The sequence below is a fragment of the Macaca mulatta genome, chromosome 7 (genome assembly GCF_049350105.2).
Source record: "Macaca mulatta isolate MMU2019108-1 chromosome 7, T2T-MMU8v2.0, whole genome shotgun sequence".
Taxonomy (NCBI): Eukaryota; Metazoa; Chordata; class Mammalia; order Primates; family Cercopithecidae; genus Macaca; species Macaca mulatta.
This window is the reverse complement of record NC_133412.1, coordinates 124,491,346-124,514,917: the sequence shown is the minus strand read 5'-3', so window position 1 is coordinate 124,514,917 and position 23,572 is coordinate 124,491,346. Positions and strand designations below refer to the sequence as shown.

Genomic DNA, 23,572 nt, shown 5'->3' with positions numbered 1-23,572 from the left:
CATAATCACTGCCATCATCACCATCTTCATCATCACTATCATCATCATTGCCTCCATCATCATCATCATAAAGATCACCATCAGCACCATCATCATCATCATTATCCTCATCACTAACATTATCTTTTCTCCAGGTCCTAAATTTCTTTGCCCTCATGGCCTTCCAAATTTTATGGAGCAACAGACCCTCTTGGAGGGAAATGAGAGATGGGATTTGGAGTCAGAAGAGTTGTGCTGGAATGCTGGTTTGCCATTGACTAACTGTAGGATCCTTCAGAGTTTTCCAATTTTCTCATCTGTTAAACAGAAATACCTACCTACCTCTGCTGATTATTTTCCCTTTGCCCCTCCAAATCCATTCTCTGCCCTCCCTTTGATACCTTATTTTGTATCTTGTAAGGATGACCTTTACAGATCAAATCACCTAGGCTCCCTTGTATGTGTATGTTTGTAGGAATACTGATAGAGGGTTGGAAATACACATACCAAGCTTAAGTTATCTGATTTAAGAAAGCAGTAGTGGTGGCTGGGCACAGTGGCTCACGCCTGTAATCCCAGCACTTTGGGAGGCCAAGGCGGGCGGATTACCTGAGGTCAGGAGTTCAAGACTAGCCTGGCCAAAGTGGCAAAACCCCATCTCTACTAAAAATACAAAAAATCAGCTGGGAATGCTGGCATGTGCCTATAATCCCAGCTACTCAGGAGGCTGAGGCAGTAGAATTGGTTGAACCTGGGGAGCGGAGGGTGCAGTGAGCTGAGATCATGTCACTGTACTCCAGCCTAGGTGACAGAGCAAGACTCTGTCTCTAAAAAAAAAAAAAAGCAGCTATGATAATAGTAGAAAGATTAGGTATGGAAAAAAGAGATGAGCTAAATGAAAATTATTTATATCTGAAAATATGCTGAGCAAAAAAATTGAGATACAAAATCATAACTATGTCTGATGTCATTTGTGTGACATACTAGAAAATGCAAACTTATCTGTAGTGACAGAAAGCAGATCAGTGGTTGCCTGGGGCCAAAAATTGAAGGAGAGATTAACCATAGTAGGGTATGAGGGAACTTTCTGGGGTAATAAAAGTATTTGGTATCTTGATTTTGGTTAGTAGTTACAAGATGAATGCATTTGTAAAAACTCAACCACTTGTACAATCATTTGCACTAGTTTATTAATATTATATTTAAATTATACTCAATAAAGTTGATCTGAAAAATACTCGGGCTAGGAGCAGTGGCTCACATCTGTAACCCTAGCACTTTGGGGGGCTGAAGTAAGACGACTGCTTGAGCCCAGCAGTTTAATACCAGCCTGGGCAACACAGTGAGACCCTGTTTCTATAAAAAATTTTAAAAATTAGCTGGGCGTGGTGGTGCACACCTGTACTTCTAGCTTACTTGGGGGCTGGGGTGGGAGGATTGCTTGAGCCTGGGAGGGTCAAGGCTGCAGTGAGCCATCATCATCCCACTGCATTCCAGTCTGGGCAACAAAGTAAGACCCTGTCTTCAAAAAAAAACTCATGGCATAATATAAATGGAAGAGATATATAATAGAATTCTAGCAGTAATATTACTGTAAATCTGTACAACCTAAATGTGCATACAAGGACTAAAAATTACATGGACCAATGAATACATCAGCTTGGTGCACAGATGCCTGCTATTTTATGAGCAACAAACAAAAAAGAAATGAGCTGAAGAAGGCTCCTGAAGACAGCAATGGCTACCCAGCAATGCCAAACTCACTGATAAGGTTACCGTTTACAGAAATACAGTATGGGGGTACTGAAAGCAACAAGAGGAAACGAAACTGTCTATAGGATCCTGATGGGGGGGTCTCATTTTACAACAAAAAGAGCTTTATGCAATGGACTCTTGAGTTATAATGAGGCTTAAAGGGAGAAAGACAGTGGTCTCAATGCCACTGTGGCCAAATAAGATTGCTAAATTGCTTTCCAAATCTCCATTTCTTATTTTATAAACAAAAAACAACACTAGCCTTCAAATGCCAACTTTTCAAGACCCCAACTGCTACTGAGAAATACTCCCAAAGACATGGGAAGAAACATCTATTGATTCAAACATAAAAGGTGTTTGGCTCATCAGCCCTGTGCTAATGGTTCAAGAAATTTAAAACAACATAATTAGCTCCCTGAATTTATGGAACTAAGCAGAACCCATCCTCTTTATGTCAGACCAGTGGCCCTCATCCCGGCCCCAGAGGCATCGCTAAAACTTTTAAAGGTACAGATTCCTGAAAACAACCCTTGGAGGAGTTTATGACTTAGGGCTAATGTTGAGAACCACTCTGCTAGGCACTCACCTTGGTATTTGTATGCAGTCCAAGCATTCCAACATAGCCCTCGGAGCACCTGCCATTTTCTGGCATAAAAGTTCTGTGGTATTCTTTCTGCACTATCGCCAACTCTAGGGCCTGAAGATTTTAAAGATATGCAAAGCATCTTCCATTCCCAGCTGAGACTGGACACACCTGAAATAGGTAAAAGTGACAGACAGACTGCATGGTATGGAACACTCTTCCATGTTTCCAGAAAAAGGGCTCAATCTGAAACACAATTATTTCATTTCTTCCTTTCTACTTCCTAAGCATTGGTGGTTCAGTTAACAAACGGTACCTGAGAAGCAGTGTTGGCACCTTGAGGCAATGAAAGTACAAGTGAGACGACCTCCCGACCTGCTTTTGACACCCCCTCATATGCCTGCCTCGAGATCTTGGCTTCTCAAGGGCATGAAAAATCAGCTCCCCATTCATTTCTTTAAAAAAAAAGTTTATTTCCTGCTTCCTATGTACAAGCCCTGTTCTAGGCACTGGGGACACAGCAGTGAGTGAAACACACAAGTTTCCTTCCATTGTTGGCTTACAGTCCAGATAAAAGAGACAAGTAAAAAACAATGGCAAAAAAAGTGTCAAATTATCATGATTTCAACGAAAGAAATTAAAAATATGTTGTTAAAAAGAGTGAAGGGGCCGGGCGCAGTGGCTCACGCCTGTAATCCCAACACTTTGGGAGGCCAAGGCAGGCGGATCACAAGGTCAGGATTTTGAGACCAGCCTGGCCAATATGGTGAAACCTCGTCTCTACTAAAAATACAAAAAATATTAGCCAGGCACGGTGGCATGCGCCTGTAGTCCCAGCTACTCAGGAGGCTGAGGAGGGAGAATCACTTGAACCTGGGAGGCGGACATTGCAGTGAGCCGAGATCACGTCACTGCATTCCAGCCTGGGAGACAGAGCAAGACTCCATCTCGAAAAAGCAAAAAGAAAAAGAAAAAGAAAAAAAAGGGTGAAGGCCAGAGTCACAGGACAAACATTGCATAATTCCACTATTTATATAAAGTATCCAGAATAGTCAAACACATAGAAGCAGAGAGTAGAATGGTGGTTCCCAGGGTCTGTGGGGAGGGAAGGATGGGATAGGGAGTTGCTATTCAACAGGTATAAAGTTTCAGTTACATGAGATAAGAAAGTTCTGGAGATCTGTGGTACAGTATTGTGCCTATCATAAACAATACTGTGTTGCACAGTTAAAAACTTGTTAAGAGGGTAGGTTTCACATTAAGTATTCCTACCACAATGAAAAGCGTGAAGCCGGACATGGGAGTGGGCAGGGAGATGAGGAGGAGTCGGGGGGGCCCTTTCTTCCCTCTCTTTACTCCTGCCTCAGAAGGTAACATCTGAGCTGAGCTCAAGGAAGAGAAAGAACCAGGATGCAGAGAGCCTACAGAAGGAGCAATGTGACAGCTGAGGCCTAATACGAAGCAGGAGACACTCAAAAGGGACTATGTGCAAATATGCAGGCAGAGCTTAATGAAACTAGCTACCGAGGGCTACCAAACCCAGGGCTACCAAAAGTGGGGGGAACCATGAGCACCCGTGGCCTGCAGGGACAAAGGGAGGAATGGCTACCAAAAGATGGAGAGGACCCCTGATAGGAGCTGTGGCCTTTGGTAAAGGGATGCAATCGTCCTCAGGTGACTAGCCAGCAAGGAAGGAGCAGGCGTGCGGTGGTAAATACCCTGAATAAATATCTCCTCCTCACTCTCTCTCTGATCTCCTGGTAGTGCTTCCCACTGGCCAATTCCAACAGGAAGTCAGGAAGCAAGAGTGTTCATCGATGCAATTCACACCATCAGCCTACTGGCACACAGAACAAGATGAGAAAGACTGAAGACTGGGTATAGAAAGGCAAATGGAAGGCATCAGCATAATCACCAAGTGCAAAAGCTTGCAATGGGAAATAGCATAGCCTGTTCAAGGAGTAGAGGGGCCACTGTGCTGGAGCTTCTTAGACAAGCTATAAGGTGTGACAGACAGAAGATAGGACCCAGATCATGTGGGGCCTACCATGCCATAGTGAGGTGCTGCTATTTAATTCTGTGCCCAACAGGAAGTGTTTTAGAAGGTTGGGATAGGAGACAGAACCAGATCTCACTTTTAAAGACCACTTTGCCTGCTGTGTGAGTGTGTACTATAGCAGTGGTAAGGGTGGAGGCAGGAAGGAACCAGTGCAGCAGGGGTGTGATTAAGCCACCCCAGAACTCACATGTGCAGAGAAATTACACTTCTGCTTTCCCTAGATCTAATCTATTCTTGCTCACTAGCTCCTATGCACTATAGAAAAACAAAAAAGCAGGGGATAACCTTTAGATCAATACAATAGTTTAAATCTTTCTTTTGGTAAAACTCGGCCTCTTTCACTAAACATACTTAGTCTCTAGATTTCAGCAACATCCCTGGCCCCCAGGATAGTGCTGGGGAGAAAGAAGTGTACATGACCTTGAAGATTTTGAGGGAAAAGTCCTTAAAACCATGCAGGGTCTTTTGGCTCCCCAGCAATGTGCCTTGTTCTCCTTGTGATTAGCCCTCAGTGGTGTCATTAGGGGCTATGGCTGAGGCTGCAGCTGGGAGGCACCTTGGTCTATGCTCCCTCTCAGCTCAGTTGGACCCAATGACTCCTTGTATGACAGCCTCATTCATTTCAGCTCTCACGGGCATTACAAACCCCTCTGAGTCTCTGTAAGTCCCCTATCTCAACAGGCCTTTGTAGGCCTTGTCAGCTCTTAGGTCTGCATTCATGTCTTGGGAGAACAGAGGAAGTATTGGGGATGCAAATTAGACCATCACTCTCCCTGACCACATCTCTGAATTTATTTCATGTGGTCACCCTCCAGGTTTGCCAAGAAGGTCCCTCAAGGAGCTTCCAGGTGATCTCTTCCCAGTGTCCCAGACTGGAAGCAAGGAAGGAACCTCTCTGCCCTGTTTCCCTTTATGAATTTAACAGAATTCCCACTCTACAGGGTTGAGACCAGAAGGAAGATCAGAGTGTTGAACTCACCATGTACCTCTTCTGACCCCCTTTTCTCTGTCTTCCTCCTCCAAATATCTATTCAGGCTGGAGTGCACGCTTCATTATCACAGCCCTCATCTTCTGAACTGCTGCCTCATTACTGAGCATTAATGGTGAATAAACATTCTATTAATATGTGTTATTGCAGAAATTCACAGTCTAAATTTCCAGGCCTACTCCATGCTATGAAAATAAAAAAATAAAAACATTTATAAAATCTTTTCTCTCCCTATAAGGACTAGTTTTTAAGACTACTGTCTTTCTGCAGAACCCCATTTTTGATTGTCAGAAGCCAAATCTTAACTCTTACTTTCAGTTTGCACTCATTTATCTCATCTCAGAGGCAGATATATTCAGGAAAAATAGAAAAGCACATGAAATTGTTCCAAACCATGGCCATCATTATACCTCCTAAGCTATCCTAATGTTCTGGGTGAGAAATAACCATAGCTTGATACCTGTTGGAAGTGGAGTAGAGAGTAGGAGAGATAAGTAAAAGAAGGCAGGATGAGGAAATATTTTGGAGGTAGAACTAACAAAATTAGCTGATGGATTAGATGGCAGGGGTGAAGAAAGCTGAGGAACCAAAAATGACTCGTAAGTCAGTAATAGCTGGTTGTCCATTTTTACAGAAATGGGGAGTCCTGGGGAAGAAACTGGTGTGCAGTGGGAAAAGTCAGGGATTCTGTTTTGAACCTATTAAATTTGAAATTCCAATGAGATATCCCAGTAATATGAAATAGACCACTCAGATGAGAGGTCAGAGATGAGGATAAAAATTTGGGAATCGGCAGCATACAGATGGTATGTCAAGCCCACTGTACAGTATGAAGGAAGGTTCCATCTGTGCATGGAAGGCACTGGGGATGAAAGCCTCCATAGGCCAGCCCACGTCAGGTCAAAGAAGAAAAAACCCAACCACTCCCAAACCTAGCTCAAGCCAAGCTCTCAGATTCAGCATAGCATTTAAGATCCAGAATCAGGCACCACAAACCCATCTTGAATTTAGCAATAACCAAAAGAGAGAGAAAATGCACATGTTGAAATTAGGTCATCATTATTGTACAGGCTTTTGTTTCAGAGAAAGTTATAATTATTTATTTGGGACCAGTCATCATGGAGAAAGCTTCCTGTGAAGCAGGAGACCAATGAGAAACAGCATTTTCTAATAGCTTGGACTTTTCTATCAACGAAGGATCTTGTGATACACCAACTTTTCAGCCCAGAAGCCACCTGGAGGGTTGGTTCTCTTTAGTTTTTGGCCATGTTCTCTTAACATTTTTGTTGCTGGTAGGAATTGGGAGAAAAGAACTCACAGGCCTCTCTACCTTAATGGGGGAAAAGGACCAGAGTGGGGAGCTTGAGGAGTGAAATAAATAATACTATTTCCAAGGAAATAGCCCCACCTGCTGAAACAAATTTCCATCTGGGTTGGGGAGGTAAGGGAGGTAAGATTTGAGTTTCTTCAGGAATTATGACTACTTAACAACTATAACCTTCTTGCTCCCTCTACAGGGCAAAGGTATGAATAACATGACTACAAAGAAAAAAATCATAATAGAAGCCATGGCTTCATTTTTATCTGCACCTTTCTTACATCACTTTGAGATAAGTATTTTAAAAGAGAGACAAAATAAAGGCAATGAATTAAAATTCCTCTGGCACTTTCCACATACTCTGACATTTGAAGCCCAAGAAATGGGGGTGCTTTGCAAGCAAAGCCAGCTCTATGACACTAATCAAATACTTAAGACTGGCCTTATAAGATAGAGAAAGGGTACAATATTGCATTGCTTTTATTAATCTATTTCTCTAAATAACTAATTATTTCTTCTGAAAACAGGAGGATTCTGTAACATGGCGTTCCTTCACATGTAAATTCATTCTAGAAGAATAATGGCTGGACTTTGTTTGAGGTTTTCTGAATTTTAATGAGGACATCATTGTTGCCAGGCAACTTTGTACTCCAGATACAGGTGCACATGAAAGTTAAATTACCTTATTATTCTAATGAATCTACTCTGACAAAAGTCTGGTATAACAATTTGTCTACCTAGATCCAGCAGCTGAATGAAGGAAACAAGTCCAGGAGTCAAAGACAATAAACATGAATAAAGCCAGTTCTCATAAGACCATTCTCCAAGGTTTCAGTACAATGGTTCCAAAGTAGCACTGAGACTAATTTTAAAAAGCTTCATTTGAGCCTAATGATTTTACAATAGAACAGACACTGATAACATTTAGACAGAAGGAATAATATCTCAGAGCTGTGGGTTCAATTTGGGTAACAACGTTTTATAAACGCATAGCCAGACGGTAAATTGCTTTAGCTTTCAAGATTATTGCTGCAATAATTAACTATTCTTTCAGAAGAACAAACATTTGTCGCCATAGGCAATGAATAGATAGCAAAAGACAAATCACACCATGACAAAGTAAAAATATCAAAAAGGGACTTAACAGGTGATTCTGTCCAATTTAGCATGTGACGAAAGTGGCATCTCAAGCCACTGGGGCAAAGATGTACTTTTTAATAAATGGTGCCAGGACAACTGGGTAGACAGTTGGAAAAAAATAAAATAAAATTAGATCCGCATTTCATGCCATACAAAAGAATAAATTCCAAATGTATCAGAGACCTAAGTACAAAAAATAAAATTATACAATTACTAGAAGAAACCATGAGTAAATTACTCTCTGTTCTCAGTGTAGAGACTTAAAATAGAGGCAATAAAAGATAATTTGACCACACAAAAATGAAATATAACACATGGTAAAACAGCAACACCATCATCACCATAAACAAAGTCAAAAGACAACTAGGAGAAAATATTTGCAACAGACATATCCCTAATATGTAAAGAGATTTTGAATAGGGAGAAAGGACCAAAAACCCAATATCAACAGACAACTGAACCAAAAATATATAAAATGAAATATACAAAATGGCCCTTAAATATATGAAAAAAATCTTATAGTTATAAAAATGCAGCCAGGCATAGTAGCTAACACTTGTAATCACAGTCTTTTGGAAGGTTGAGGGAAGAGGATTGCATGAGCCCAGGAGTTTGAGACCAGCCTGGGCAACATAGCAAGACCCTATGTTTACAGAAAAAAAATTAAATTAGCAGAGTGTGGTGGTGCACACCTGTAGTCCCAACTATTTGGGAGGCCGAGGTAGGGGATCACTTGAGTCTAGGAGTTCAAAGCTGCATCATGCCACTGCACTCCAGCCTGGGCAACAGAATAAGACTCTGTCACAAAAATTAAAAAAAAAAAAAGAAAAATGGACATTAAAACAACACTGAGATACCATTTCTTATTTATCAGATTGGCAAAATTAAAAAGTATGACAATACATTCTGTTGTCAAGGCTGTGAGAGAATATTCTTGAACATTGCTGGTGAGAATGAAGATTGGTACAGCCCTCCTGGAAGGAAATTTAACAACTCTTAGTAAAATCATGGATGCATTTAGCTTTTGTCCTGGCAATTCTACTTCTTGGAATCTACTCTGAAGTTCAACCTCCAACAATACAAAATTAATATGCACAAGGTTATCCGTTACAGCACTGTAATTACAAAATGTTGGAAGCGACCTAGATGCTCAATGTTCATACATAGAAGAGTGTTTGAATAAACGATAATGCATCCAACACAGTGGAATACTATGCAGCTATAAAGAAGAATGAAGATCTCTATGAACTTATATTGAGTGATTTCCAGGACACATTAAATTTAAAATGTAAAATATGAAATAGTATCTACAGTATGCTACCTTTCATGCAAAACAGAAAGGAATCTAAATATATACGTATTTTTTCTTTCATAGGTATATTCATTTGTACAAAAGAATCAACTGGCCAGGTGCGGTGGCTCACGCCTGTAATCCCAGCACTTTGGGAGGCCGAGGCAGGCGGATCACAAGGTCAGGCATTCGAGACAAGCCTGGTCAACACAGTGAAACCCCATCTCTACCAAAAAGGTTTTGTGTTTTAAAAATACAAAAAATTAGCTGGGCCTGGTGGTAGGTGCCTGTAATTCCATCTACTCAGGAGGCTAAGGTAGGAGAATCACTTGAACCTGGGAGGCAGAGGTTTCAGTGAGCCAAGATCATGCCATTCCACTTCAGCCTTTGCAACAACAGTGAGATTCCATCTCAAAAAAAAAAAAAAAAAAAAGGATAAATCATAAATTAATGAGACTGGTTAAGAGAAAGTGGGAACAGGGCAGAAGGGAATAGGAAAAAGAAACAGGGTAATAGTCATAAAGGGGGAGTAAAACCCTTCTAAGTGTATCTTTTAAAATAATTCTGACTCCTAAAATCATATGTTTTATATACCCCCAAAATAAATAAACGATTAAAATAAACCAGGATGTGAGGGGGACAACCCAAAATGGAATAAACAGCAACCAGTGAACTTAATTGTACTGCAGATGAATAATAAGACAAATGAAGAGGGTGAGATGGAAAGAGCGACTGTAAGTATTTTGACTATCTATTATAAAAAGAAAAACCAAAAGAACTATGTATGTGTGCATACATGGGTTAATACACATACATACATTTCTAAGCTCTGTCTTCTGAGAAGCAGTGAGCACACCTAGCTCTAGGATCTTGGTTTCTAAATACCAGTCTCTAATATAAGGAACCAAAGCTCCTTGGAGAAACAGTTGATTTCAGCTTTAGAACAGCAAATATAGATGAGCCTGGGACAGCTTCTGATGCCAGAAAGGAGGGCTCAAAAAATGACAGGGGTAGCTAAAAAAGGATATAGGAGCTAACTAGAGGGAGCTCCTAATGGCTAAGGTGGAAACACTTTGAGCAATAATATACATAATGATACTAATAGATTATGCTCATAAGTCCAAATCGATAAAAAATAAATTAGTATTTCAAATTAATAAATGTGGAAGGAATGATGGAAATAATCACTACTAAGCAAATATCATCGCTAATAACTGTTGCAGGGAACCATCAGTGGATGCTAAAATTAACGGTATTAGAAACGGGATATTTCCATAGTGTCGAAGTATCTCCCTAAAAGGTACTTATTAATTACAAAGGGAAAAATAGTCACTTTATAGTGCAGAAACCTGACAAACACTATCTCAATAAAGTGATCAAAGTAAACATCACCTAGGCCGGGCACAGTGGCTCACGCCTGTAATCCCAGCACTTTGGGAGCCTGAGGTGGGCAGATCACTTGAGATCTGGAGTTCGAGACCAGCCTGACCAACACAGTGAAACCCTGCCTCTACTAAAAATTTTTAAAACTTAGCTGGGTATGTTGGCACACATCTGTAATTCTGGTGGCTGAGGCAAGAGAAATGCTTGAACCCAGGAGGTAGAGGTTGCAGTGAGCCGAGATCCTGCCACTGCACTCCAGCCTGGGTAACAGAGTGAGACTCTGTCTCAAAAAAAAGTAAACATCACCAGTAACAAGACATTTGAAATCATGTACCCCCTGACATCATGCCCTGAGAAGGGCATACCATCATTTCTGTGGCATTATTGCAAAAAATGCATAATCTCACTCTAATCATGATGAAACAACAAACCCCAACAGAGGGATGATCTACAAAATAAGTGGTCATGAAGGACAAAGACTGATTACAGAGACTACAGAGACATGACAACTAAATGTATTGTGGAATTCTGGTTAGATCCCACACCAGAAGAAGTACATTAGTAGGGAAATTGCTGGAATTTGAATTATTTGCAGATTAGTTTATGATGTCAATGTTAATTTCCTAATTTTTGAAGTATTTTCTGTAAGTCTATACATATTTCAAAATAAAAGGTTTTTAAAGCTAAGGAAAAAAAGTGGTTCCAGCTGGGCGCTGTGGCTCACACCTGTAATCCCAGCACTTCGGGAGGGTGAGGCAGGCAGATCACGAAATCAGGAGTTCGAAACCAGCCTGACCAACATGGTGAAACCCTATCTCTACTAAAAATACAAAAATTAGCTGGGCGTGGTGGTGCACACCTGTAATCCCAGCTACTCAGGAGGCTGAGGCAGGAGAATCACTTGAATCTGGGAGGCAGAGGTTGCAGTGAGCTGAGATCGCGCCACTGCACTCCAGCCTAGGCAACAGAGTGAGACTCCATCTCAAAAGAAAAAAAAAAAAACAAAAAACAAACAAACAAAAAAACTGGTTCCATAAGGTGAAAACATTGCCATGTGGTACATTTCTGAAGGGAGTGGCCATATGGAAGAGCTTACTGTTACTGGATTTAAGTTCTACAGATATTACTGTATAAATTATGTAGGAAGAATGTTGGACACTAGAAAAGAAATCAGAACAATATTTTGCTTAAAACATCATAAAATATAACCTATTTGTTTAGCAGATTTGGGAAAAATAGAAATAATAATGTGCTACTTGTGCTTTTTCTATTTTCAGAGCCATAACCTTCAAGCCAGTAAAGTAGTCACTGAATGCACACTATGTACTCAGATTTGAGCTTGGTCCTAATAAGTCCACAAAATTTTATTGGACATATCTTTAGTACCACAAATGAGAGGTGCAAATCCTTTTGGTCTCACCCCTTGGAGTTAATGCTTGCCTGGCCAGACTTAAGCAATAGGAGACAGATGTCAATAGATACATGTTTCTTCCTTTTGTTCCGCAGGCAAACAGTTCTGAGACACATTTAAAAGAAGATTCCATGAAGATTGAGTACCAGTCATCCAATTTAAGAACTCAATAATACATCACAGTATTCCCCACCCACCACCACCGCCATTCCCTGTTCAATTCTCCTGATCCCTCACGTTAGCACAACGGGATCACTACTAAGTAAACTTCTTGCTCATCAGCCTTTGTTCTAGACCAGGGGATGTCCAATATTTTGGCTTCCCTGGGCCACTTGGAAGAAGAATTGTCTTGGGCCACACATAAAATACACTAACACTACTGATAGCTGATAAGCCAAAAAATTAAAAAAAATTTTTTTTAAATCTCATAATGTTTTAAAAAAGTTTACGAATTTGTGTTGGGGCACATTCAAAGTTGCCCTGGGTCTCATGGGGCTGGCAGGCCACAAGTTGTGCAAGCTTGTTCTGCTTTGGAGGATGGTAGGGGGTTGTAGGAAGTGGGAAGAGGGTGATAGAGACTCAAGCCAAGAAAAAGATACAAGCTTGCCCTTAAGAACAAGTTTCAGGACAACCTTGTCAAGGACAAATATGGAACAGATACCAATCAGTGGCAGTACATTATTAAGTTCACAAAATACTCATAAAAATGTCTGCAAATGACAATTCTATCCAGTGAACCATCCATACCAGATATAGGCCAATCATTACAGATAGAACAAGCAAAGATGGCATTCTTTGCCCATGAAGATTGCTCAGGAACCAAATCAGGTTGGGTTTACTTCATGCTACATGGAAAAAAAGGCTATCAAAAGACTTCATAAGCACTGCTCAAAAACTTCTTATACATATAAGCTCCTAAGGAAGTCCATCATTAGTCAACAACAAAGATGAAAAATGAAATCATTTTGACCTGGAACAGAAAAAGATGTATTTCAGATTTTTTTATATGAAAGACAAGTCCTACAATTTATTTTTTTAAGTGAGAGATTTCTCTTGTGGAATATCAGAGAGAAAATATTTGGTTCATTTATGCGAGGAACAAAAAAGCAGAGAAACCTAAAAAAAACACAATCAAAGCAAAAGTCTGATTTGTTAACAAAAATAAACTCAGCCCTATTGTTAATTTTTGACAAAACAGCTGCCTAACAACTTAAACCAACTGCAATCACATTATTTTATAATCTGCACACAAAACTTTTTGTTGCTTTTTTTTCTCCCCAGGTTTCCTTTATGACGTTTGTTCTTTTTTTTAAAAAAAAAATCTATTAGCCACTTAAGACAAAAAAAAAAAGGAATTATGAAGTAAGACTACAGATAACCAGTGTCCAAGTTCCTTGCTACTCTGAAAAATCAGCTGGAAACAGTCAACCACTAAGCATAGTGTGTCTCAAATCTGCTTCAAGGAATCAGGCAAGGTTTTGAGGATAATTGTGAGGCAGGAGAATAGGGCCTGGAGGCAGGGAACCTAAGGACTTCCTAGAACTAAATCAAATGGAAACACTTCAGCTATGACAGGAAATATCCTCTTCATTTACACAGGGCATACACAGAGTAAATAACTTTGTAACTTCACTTTAGCCTATTCATTTACATAGGGCATACATCAAGTAACCAATGGAAGCATCTAGAGGGTATTTAAATCCCAGAAAATTCTGTAACTGGGCCCTTGAGCCGCTTGCTCAGGCTTGCTCCCAACCTGTGGAGTGTGGTATCATTTTCAGTAAATCTCTGCCTTTGTTGCTTCATTCTTTCCTTGCTTTGTGCATTTTGTCCAATTCTTTGTTCAAAACACCAAGAACCGAGACACCCTCAACCAGTAATAATTGGGCAAAAGGGCTTCTTCTCCTGGGATGAACGGCCCCTCCCAAGTATGGTAAACACACACACAAAGGATTTTAGTGTAAATGAAAAGGATAAAAACACTGTTTGACTCAGATGAGTTCACTTTCTTCACTTCCATATTTAATGCAACTGATAAAGATGACTTGAGTTTCTAAATCCCAAACCCATAAGGCATGTTTCCTCAATATGTCAAATCATGTTGTTTCCATTTATCTTTTACAGAGTTTCTCAAACTATGAGATGCAAGCTTAACATTTTCTAAAATGTTTTCTCAAATAGTAAACCCCACTTCAGTAAGGCCAGGAGCACCATATAATTCAAACAATGCACAAGTGTACCCAGCCAAAGAGGGAGTGAGGGCCAAGGAGGTTGGTCCCAGGAAAAATGCATGAATATAAATGTATTTGCAAACCTTCACAAAATTTCAGGGATCTTAGGTCCTATGAAGCCCAGATCACAGGTTCAGAACTCCCGACTCTATTGTTCAACCCAAATAAATAAGGTTTGTACTTTACTATACTGACTGAGAATTTGTTGCTGAGTCAGTCCTAACTTAGGCATAAAACTTGTTACAAACGTGCCCTTTTCAAGGTAAAAGAAATTTTATTTTTACCAGCTTAATAAACTGTATTGTCCTCTGCTGCATAACTTACATTTTTATCTAAATAAGATCTTCAGAGGATAGCTTCCAAGCATTTTCTCTGCAATTTGTCTTCTGCCCCATGAAAAGGTCACTCTCTTGCCTTTTATGACTAACATTATGGAAAGCATATCCAGAAGTCCCAACATTTATAATTTTGCAAATTTATTTTATAGCATTTTAAATTTTTACTAAAGTGAGTAGAATTTATCAATTGAAGCTATTGGTTATAATAGTTTAAATGAGTGAAATGACATAAGAACACACCCTAACACACACAGACTCAGCTGCCAAACCCAAGTAACTTAATAATCGATAGTAAAAGGGAGAGAAAAAGCATCACACTTCATTTCAGGATGCAGTTATAACCTTAAACTCAATTGTGTTTGTGACATCATCATCTCTGTACGTTAGTATAAAGAGGGCCCCAATATTTGAATGACCTTCAATAATAAAAGCTTTTTGTTAATCTTTTAATTTTCTAAAACACCGCTAAAGTCATAGTAAAAGGTTTTTTTAAGTATAAAACAACAATACAAAAAGAACAGAGGAGTAGGCCCAGCATGGTGGCTCATGCTTGTAATCCCAGCACATTGGGAGGCGGAGGCAGGTGGATCACTTGAGCTTGGAGGTTTGAGACTAGCCTGGGAAACATAGTGAGACACCATATCTACTAAAAATACAAAAAAAATAGCCAGGTGTGATGGTGCGTGCCTGTGATCCCAGCTACTCATATGAGATGGGAGGATTGCTTAAACCCGGGGGACGGAGGTTGCAGTGAGCCAAGACTGCACCACTGCAGCCTGGGTGACAGAGTGAGAAGCTGTCTCAAAAAAAAAACAAAAAACAAAAAAACAAAAAAACAAAAACAGAGGTGTACTTCTGTTTCAGGCAATTTAGTGGAGTGAATAATTTGAGAAAAACTCCTAGGACAGATGCCTAAAAGTTCTAGATAAAAAATTTTTAAATCTCCTTAAATTCACAGCTGGGCATTTGAGAATCTCCTCAAAGCTAAAAATGAAGCAAAAACTTGAATCCAGTGAGGTAGCCAAGTCCAAGAGCTAACAGCTACCACTGGAGCTTCTGCTGTCACTGATGGACTGGGTCTTTAGTTCACTGGTCTTTATGCAAACAGAGGCACTGGAGAAAAAGCCTAGCTCGAGAGAGGTCAGATGACACCCACCAGCAACTCCCTCAGTGGAACCAGGAACTAGCCCCCAGAGACGGAGATAGTAAAAAAAAAAAAAAAGTGCCTATTTCACCTTGGCTCTGGAAAAGAAAGAGAAAAAAAATTTCCTCCATGAGTTTCTATCCAGAAACTGGCCCTGTACACCAAGGCAAAATTTGTACAACCTTTAGGTGTGAAAAATCCCAAGGTGAGAATTTAAAACACCTCCAAGTGACTGGTAGAAATAAGTACAAATCCTAGAGGAACATACCTTGAAGCTTGGTCTCCAAAAATTTATACAGATGACATATCAAGTTAAGCTCAAAAACCTATACACACAAGAGGAGACAAATTAACATGACTGACACTCAGCAGAACACCAACAACCATATCAGACTCACCGTGACTATATATACAGAAAGAGAGAACATAATTTCATTGAATATATTTAAATATAAAAAGATAGTACTTTGAGTATGGAGAGGCAGATTTCATCTATAGAGCATCTAGAAATTTAAAATATATCATTGAATTTAGAAACTCAATAGAGAGATGAAAGCTTAGGTATGGCTGAAGAAATAATAAACTTGAAGTTAGTTCTAAAGAAATTGTTTAAGATAAAGAGTAGCTCAAGCCTGTAATCCCAGCACTTTGGGAGGCCGAGACGGGCGGATCACGAGGTCAGGAGATCGAGACCATCCTGGCTAACCCGGTGAAACCCCGTCTCTAGTAAAAAATACAAAAAAAAAAATAGCCGGGCGAGGCGGCGGGTGCCTGTAGTCCCAGCTACTCGGGAGGCTGAGGCAGGAGAATGGCGTAAACCCGGGAGGCGGAGCTTGCAGTGAGCCGAGATCCGGCCACTGCACTCCAGTCTCGGCGACAGAGCAAGACTCCGTCTCAAAAAAAAAAAAAAAAAAAAGATAAAGAGTAATAAAGAGATGAAAAATATAAAAGAAAAATTAATCAATATTGGGGACAGAGGGAGTACGTTTAACATATCTCTAATAGGAAATTAGTAGAGAATACAGGAATGAGGCAATATTCAAAGACATAATAGTGGAAAAATTTCCAAAACTGTTGAAAGTCAAAAATCTTCAGATTCAAGAATCCTGATGAATCCTAAAAAGACTGAATAAAAAAATTATACCTAGACACTACAGAACAACAAAAGACAGACTGCATATAAAATAGTTTAGGCCAGGCACAGTGGCCCACACCTTTAATCCCAGCAATATGGGAGGCCAAGATGGGCGGATCACGAGGTCAGGAGATCGAGACCATCCTGGCTAACACGGTGAAACCCCATCTCTACTAAAAATACAAAAAAAATTAGCTGGGCGTGGTGATGGGTGCCTGTAGTCCCAGCTACTCGGGAGGCTGAGACAGGAGAATGGCGTGAACCCGGGAGGCAGAGCTTGCAGTGAGCCGAGACCGTGCCACTGCACTCCAGCCTGGGCGACAGAGCGAGACTCCATCTCAAAAAAAAAAAAAAAAAAGTTAGTTTAATGACTGGCTTCAAAACTTCGAGGGTCTGCTCCAGAAAGAAGCAAAATGAGCCCAAAAGGAAGGTCCATGATTGAAGAACCAATGATGAGCATAATAAATGCAAAACATGTAGGAAAATCTAGACTAATATTGACTGCATAAGGCAACAACAATAGTAATACCTAAATTGTGGGGTTAAAATGTAGAGAATTAGGCTCAGCTGTGGTGGCTCACGCCTGTAATCCCAGCACTTTGGGAGGCTGAAGTCAGGAGGATCACTTGACGTCAGGAGTTTGAGAACCAGCCTGAGCAACATGGTGATACCCTGTCTCTACTAAAAATATATGCCTGTAATCCCTGCACTTTGGGAGGCCGAGACAGCAGGATCACCTGAGGTCAGGAGTTTGATACCAGTCTGGCCAACATGGTGAATCCCCGTCTCCACTAAAAGTACAAAATTTAGCGGGGTGTGATGGCGGGCACCTGCAATTCCAGCTACTCAGGAGGCTGAGGTGGGAGAATCGCTTGAACCCAGGAGATGGAGTTTGCAGTGAGCCGAGATAGCACCACTGCACTCCAGCCTGGGCAACGAGAGTGAAACTCTGTCTCAAAAAAAAATATATATATATATATATACACAAAAATTAGCCGGGCGTGGTGTTGGGCATCTGTAATCCCAGCTACTCGGGAGGCTGAGGCAGGAGGATCACTTGAACCCAGGAGGCAGAGGTTGCAGTGAGCTGAGATCACACCACTGCACCCCACCCTGAGTGACAGAGCAAGACTCAGTCTCAAAACAAAACCAAAACAAATATACATATAATATATAAATTATAATATATAATTTTAAATTATATATTTTTAAACAAATATATATTTTATATAGAGAATTAAAATAAACAATAGCATGTAAATTAGGAGGTAGGCAAAAATAGTAATTAATATGCTTGTTAGAACTTTAGGAGAACCACAAAAAAATTAAAATGGCATCATTTTCAATAGGAGGGAAAATGGAATTCTAAAAAAAAATTTAATTAAAAAATTGGAAAAAAATTACCCATCAATTCAAAAGAGAAAAAATATGTATATAAAAAATAGGACAATTACAAAGCACAATGTAAGATGGTAGAAATGACTGCAAATGTATCAGTAACAAAATGTTAAAGGACTAAATTCTTCAGTAAGAGAAAATACATTTCATTGTAAGGCCCATGTCTAGCCACCTGTTTTGTAAATAAAGTGTTACTGTAATAAAGCAACACTCATTCATTTACACACTGACATGGTCATTTCTGTGATAAAACGCCAAGTTGTGCTCTTCACCAACATCGTATTCTGGGTTTTCTCATCATAAATCATTGTGCCTATTTGTACAAGGAAGATCTGAACAAGCTTTTAATGTTCTGACTCAAGCCCATATGAATTGCTAGATGCCAACGGCTTACTACAATCTTTCTCTTTACTACTGGTAAAACCTTCTGCCCGTAGAAAGCCTGCAGGTTGTATAGTATGAGGCATCATCAAGTTTAACAGTGTCCTTCAAACTAAGTCTATAGTTCTGATGGTAGTCTTGAAGGTGTCCCATGCTATATACAACCTTTGTTGCTTGCTGGAAATACACATTTCTCACAAGTGGGCTTACCTCCTATGAAATCCTTTTGCTTAGCTTGTTGGTTATTTAGCAATAAAGGAGCTTAACTTATAGAGGATATGCTTTTGCAGGTAGTCCATGATTTTAGAATGCTTTGGCTACAATACAGGCTTTTGACCTCAGCAGGAAATCCAATTAAGACTGGCAGATTAAAAGAACTTTTAAGTGCTCTAATACTTCCTAAGGTGGTAGTTATTATCAAGGTTGAAACTCATCCCAAAAAGGGATAACACAAATGCTAAACAAGGTGTTCTGGCTGGTCACTATGGAAGACAGGCATCTTTTGCTAAGACCCTAGCACTCATGAAACCCCAAAACCACAAAGGGCCTCTTTGTGTACCTCCAAATGGATTCATATAAGTACATCCTGCAATGAGTTTTTAATATGTCCTGTCCATTGTTTGCTTATTGTCAGGATAGACTGAAGCCTTTCCTTGCTAGGGAGCTATGGCTCTACAGTAGAAAAAATATCTAATGTCATATTGCCAACCTGTGGAATTCAAAAATCTCTCTAGTGGCAGGGGCCTCAATTTTTCTAGGACTGTTATTAAAGAGCTTTGCAAAGCCCCTCCACTTAATCAGAAAGTTCCCTATCTATATATTGCCCCAATATCCAAGAAAAGTAAAGAATAAATAAAACTCTGAATCTCAATTTTGCAAAGTTCCCAGAGACTCTCAAAGTTATATGGTCTAAGATATTCCCATAAGCTTCAATGAGTCCACTGGGGTCTATCAACTCTTGCTTTATAAGTATATACAGGCCTGCCCAGGCATCTAGGAAAATTACATCTGATTCTAGACTCCACACACTACTGGCAAGCAGACAGGACCAAATGTTGCAAGGAACTCATGCTAAACATCCAGTCTTATCAATAGATAGGAGCAGCCTTTCCCCCAAATCCTCCCAAACAAATTTCATACAACCTGAAACCCAAAGACTTAGTCTTCTGAAAGAAATAACTTACTCATGAACTGGCTAAATAAAGCATACAATTAAACTGAGAGTTGGGATTATACACATTTTCCTTTTGGAGGAGCCACCCAGCTTCCATTGGTTCCATTTCCTTGTAATGAGATCAAATGATTTTCTGGGTAGAATACAAGGATAAATAGCCTATCAAAAAAAAAAAAAAAAAAGCTCCTGTCTCCACCAAAACTATGCTTGGGATCTTTGAGACCTTTTGTGGGAGCTAGCTTTTGTATACAAACTTTCACAGAAAGCTTGAAAGAGAACTAGGAAACAGATTATGCATATTTGGAGACTACCTCACGTCACTCAATTTGACAAGTAAAACACACTACTTCTCTTTCACTTTACAACAACCTAATTAAGTCTTGACACCATAAATTTCATTGCCTGGAGCCAGACCACTCTTCATAAATGGCCCCAAATCATAGCAAAAGGATTTGACAATACCCATAGGAGTATTTTGACAAAAACCAGACGACTAAGTGGCCACCAGTGAGTGGATTTGTAACACAAAAACCTACTGGCTACTACCTGCAAATTGGACAGAGGCTTGTTATTTTGGTAAACTCCTAACTGACCTCAGGATAGTCCCTGTTATCACCCAAGATCTGTTTTGATTAATCAATTTACCCTCTTGGAAAAAGAGATATCTTCATGAAAGGAGAGAAAATGGGTCTTGGTTTAAGAATAGAAACCCTAATCACTCAAATTTTGGATTGCTTTCTGCTGTCTTCAAGCCTCTTCACTTTATAAGAGGCCTAGAGGTAGAGAAGCTCCTGCATGCTATGGTTCAGAATGAGAAAAGCAGGAAAGCTATAATAAACAATGCAACCACAACTATAGAACTCTTTGCCCAAGAAGTTCAGAAAATGGAACTCAAAAGGAGCCCATTAGTTATATTGGTGTCTTGAGAGAAAATGTGCTTTTAGGGGGAAATGGTGTGCTTAAAGCCCTGCAGATGTCTCTGCCATCTTTAACAATACTAAAGAGATCTGGTAAGCTAACCAAAAAATCATTAAATTAATTAACTTTATGATTTGACTAATAATCCCATACCTGGTACTGCATCTCATTATATAGGAGATAAAATCTGTTCTTCTAGCTTAATTTGGACACTTTTGACTCACGGCTTACAGGAAGACAACAAACTGATCATAATCCTTCTCTTGGTATATTTTAGTTACAGGGGCTCAGATGGTGTGTTCTCAAGTTTTAAATGCTGCCGTCCAACTGTTGTCTTACCACATGATTAAACAAATGATCATCCAACAAAAAGAAGAGAAAAACCTAACACTTGAATGTTGAAACAACCATCTGGGAAATGATACATGATCATGAGACTATAAATAGCAGTGAATATCTAGACTGATCACATCCCCAGTAGTGAATCCATCAGCTCAGGCCAAAGAATGGCAATAAGGGGGTGAAAAAGAAAAACTGTTTCCTCTATATTCACATCACTTCTGACACCAAATGTATGGGAGCTTTCCACACCAAGCAATTCTCCATTTCTCTGTGGATACCAGCAGGGTGTCCTACAATTTAATTCTGACACTGACTATACAGAGACAGCGCAGACCCCACAGGTTAAGGGCTCATTCCCACAAGACTGCCCCTCTTTCCCCACTTCAAATGCCAATCAAAAGCCCAAGCCTCCCATATTTCTGACATCTATAAATCAGGGGTTCCTATGAACCCCTCCTAAGGTTCAGTAACTTACTAGAATGGTTCACTGAACTCAGGAAATGCTTATTACTTCTGGCTTATTATAAAGGATACAACTCAGGAACGGCCAGAAAAGAGATGCATAGGGTAGCAAGGAACGTGGGAAGGGATATAAGTTTCCATGTGCTCTCTAAGCATACCACCCTCCCTGTACCTTCACGTGTTCACCAACCCAGAAACTCCTAGAACCCCTTTATTAAGGGTTTTTATGGAGGTTCCATTACATAGGTATGATTAACTCAATCATTGGTCAGGGGGTAAGGTTCAAAGTTTCAGTCTTCTCATCACAAGGTTGATTCCCCTGGTAACCAGTCCCTATCCTGAAGCTATAATATTTAGGGGGCTTTCAGCACCACTCTTTTCATTAAAATATAAAAAGACACTCACTATTCACTCCGGAGATCTCAAGTTTCTGAGAAGCTCTTGTGTCAAGAACAAGGAGTAAGATTTAAAAAGATATCCTATCACCCCATCACTAATGAAATTGCAAGAGTTTTAGGAACTCTGTGTCAGGAACTGGGGGGCTAAGACCAAATATATATTTCATATTATGTTATATGGGGATATAGCATTCATTCACATAGCATTCATTCACATAGCATTAATATTCTAGGAAATTTACCTTCATTCACATAGCATTAATATTCTAGGAAATTTACCCGGAAGGTAAATTTGCAAATAATTTTATTTGTTCATTTCAAGACATAGTCATAATCATTTACCTGAATACCAAACTACTGAACATATCATAATCATTTATCTGAACACTAAACTACTGATCTCACCTTCATCAAAGTATATACTCCTTTCTCAGAATATAGCATTGAATGTCTACTTCTCAAGATTCACTTCATTTTATTTTATTTTACTTTTGAGACCGAGTTTCACTCTTGTTGCCCAGGCTGGAGTGCAGTGGTGCGATTTCAGCTCACTGTATAACTTCCACCTCCTGGGTTCAAGGGATTCTCCAGCCTCAGCCTCCCAAGTAGGTAGGACTATAGGCGTATGCCACCACGTCTGGCTAATTTTTGTATTTTTAGTAGAGACCGGGTTTCACCATGTTGGCCAGGCTGGTCTTGAACTCCTGACCTCAGGTGATGTGCCCACCTTGGCTTCCCAAAGTATTGGGATTACAGGTGTGAGCTACTGTGCCCAGCCAAGATTCACTTTAAAATCCTATCCACAAATTTGTCCAATCATAAGCTCCCAAATGAAAAGACCCAACATAAGCCAGACCCTCAAGGAACCGAAAATATCCTGTCTTTGCTCTCCCTCTAAGATATTATCAAGATGCTGTCAATGTAGTGATCAATAGGATTATGTTGGTGTATTTCAGGAAGACAGGATTTTACAATATAGTAGGAAGTTTAAATTACAAGGTGCCATACAGAAAAGTCCCATGTAAGATTAGTGCAGCATAGCATAGAAGTTACTACACTAACGTTCTCCCAAAGTGTACTTTAAGAAATACTGATCTCTTAGGATATTTAAAGTTGTTGCTTTCAAAAGGGATTCTACATTCAAACAAACTTGATTAATACCAGGTTGAACAAAGGTAAACTGGTCTTATTGGTAACAGGTACTGTAAACATCCAACCGGAACATACTGTATTGACATATATGTGAAACTCATTTGACCATGAGCATCGTCCTCATAAATATCTTGTGGGATTAGTGTTCTACAGAAAATAATTTGAGAAACATTGAACTCTACTAAAGGCAATGATCCTAGGTTCAAGTCTTCATTCCAACACTTACTTGTGGTGTAACTTCACCCAAGTGTTTTAGTCTCTCAGTTTCCTTATCTGTAAAATAATAAAAATATTCATAATAAAAAATATGTGCTCTTCCCACCCACTAATTAAAGGTTGTTGTTAGAGTCACATGAGATAAAGAACAGGAAAACTCTTTGTAAACTCTAAAGCAACAAACACATGAATAAAATGGCTTTTTTTGTTTTGTTTTGTTTTGTTTTAGAGATGGAGTCTCGCTCTGTTGCCGAGGCTGGAGTACAGTGGTCTGGTCTTGGCTCACTTTAACCTCCACCTCCTGGCTTCAAGCGATTCTCCGGCCTCAACTTCCTCAGTAGCTGGGACCACAGGTACACACCACCATGCCCGGCT

General features: G+C 39.8%; 1 long non-coding RNA gene across 1 annotated transcript in view; it reads right to left on the bottom strand.

Annotated features, from left to right (window-relative positions):
• Window positions 1–23,257, bottom strand: part of LOC106999426 (uncharacterized) — a 71,997-nt gene extending 48,740 nt beyond the window's left edge. Inside the window, exons 1-3 of the long non-coding RNA XR_003731583.2 lie at window positions 23,208–23,257; window positions 15,890–15,947; window positions 2,321–2,488 (exon numbers count right to left, since the gene is read on the bottom strand). This is a non-coding gene — a long non-coding RNA (uncharacterized LOC106999426). The remainder of the gene's footprint in view (window positions 1–2,320; window positions 2,489–15,889; window positions 15,948–23,207) is intronic.
• Between the last annotated feature and the right edge of the window lie 315 nt (window positions 23,258–23,572).